Source organism: Acyrthosiphon pisum, chromosome A2 (assembly GCF_005508785.2).
Source record: "Acyrthosiphon pisum isolate AL4f chromosome A2, pea_aphid_22Mar2018_4r6ur, whole genome shotgun sequence".
NCBI classification, from domain to species: Eukaryota; Metazoa; Arthropoda; class Insecta; order Hemiptera; family Aphididae; genus Acyrthosiphon; species Acyrthosiphon pisum.
The window spans coordinates 5,503,499-5,505,244 of NC_042495.1; positions in this window are offsets into that span (position 1 = coordinate 5,503,499).

A 1,746-nucleotide genomic window follows, 5' to 3' on the forward strand; every position below is an offset into this window, starting at 1 on the left:
AATTTTTTATTTGTGTAATTTGGGTTACTAATAACTACTTCATTTGTGTTTGGGATTAATAAATCGAAAATGGTACGTGTTGAGCGGCCAAACATAAGTTTTGCTGGCGTTTCATTTGTGGTTGAGTGTACAGTATTTCTATACATCAATAAAAATTTATTCAAATGGTGTAATGATGTTGAACATTTATTAAAAAATTGCTTAACTATTTTTACTCCAGATTCGGCAAATCCATTTGAGGCTGGGTGGAAAGGTGCCCCTGTCAAGTGCCTGATACCTAGTGTCTTGCAATATGACTGGAATTCATCGCCATTAAAACATTTTGCATTGTCAGTTGTTATTGTTCTGGGAATGCCAAAACGTGCAATTAACTCAGACAGTTTTGTTATGACCGTTTGTGCTGTCATCGAATTTACTTGAAAAACTTCTAGCCACTTTGTGGTTGCATCGACAATAATTAGGAATGTTTTGTTTTTGTACGGACCTAAGAAATCGCAATGCACTCTCGTCCATTGTCTTTGTGGCCATTTCCACGGAGTTAGTACTGACTTAGGAGGATTAGGTCTCGCATTTATGCATTCATTGCAGTTTCGGGCCATATCCTCAATTTCTTTATCTATACTAGGCCACCAGAAATACGAACGCGCAATGCTTTTCATACTCGACATGCCAATATGACAAGAATGCAGTTCAGTTAGAATTGACTTACGAAATTTGGTTGGTATGATTACTCTATAGCCCCAAAATAAACAATCTTGTTCAGCAGTAATTTCTATTTTGCGTGTATTATACGAGTTTAATTCGGAATTTATTGAAAAGTCATTACTCCATGAACCTGTTTTTGTAGCGTGTAATACTCTAGAGGTAATTGGATCTCTTTTCGTTTCAATTTTAATTTTGTGCCAATCTAGCGGGAATGGTGACTGTTCGTGAATAAAATTGATGTGAGCGTCATCATATTCATTAATATTATTGTTGCATTGGTTTGTTTTAATGCGTGATAAAAAGTCAGCAGTATTTCCTTCTGATTTAATATACTTAATTTCAAAATCGAATGAAGAAAGAACGTATGCCCAACGTTGTAAGCGATTTGCCGCATAAATTGGTATTCCTTTTTTTTCTCCAAATATGTGGATTAACGGTTTGTGATCAGTAACTAATGTAAATTTTCTACCGTATAAATAATCGTAAAATTTTTGAACACCAAAAATTATGGCTAGACCTTCTTTTTCGATTTGTGGAAATTTGCATTCACTGTTTGACAATACTCGTGATGCATATGCAATTGGTCTTTCTGAGTGGTCAGGATAAGTGTGCGATATGATTGCACCTAGTGCGTATGACGAAGAATCGACCGTGAGTTTTATGGGAAGTTTTTGGTCATAATGTGCTAACACAGGACTTGAGATAAGCATTTTTTTTATGTTATTATATGCTTGATCACATTCTGGTGACCATAGCCATTTTTTTTCTTGTCTTAGTAATGAGTATAACGGTTTAAGAATGTCTGCTGCTCTTGGAACAAATTTAATGTAATATGTTACTAAACCTAAAAATGATTTTAACATAGTTTTATTTTCTGGAACCAGGGCCGATTGTATTGCATTTATGTGTTTAGTTAAGGTGTGCAAGCCATGCTCATCGATTTTATGACCTAAATATTCAATTGAATTTTTGAGAAAACTACATTTGTTTTGTTTAACCCTTAAACCAACTTCGGATAAAACGTTAAGTAATTTTTTAATC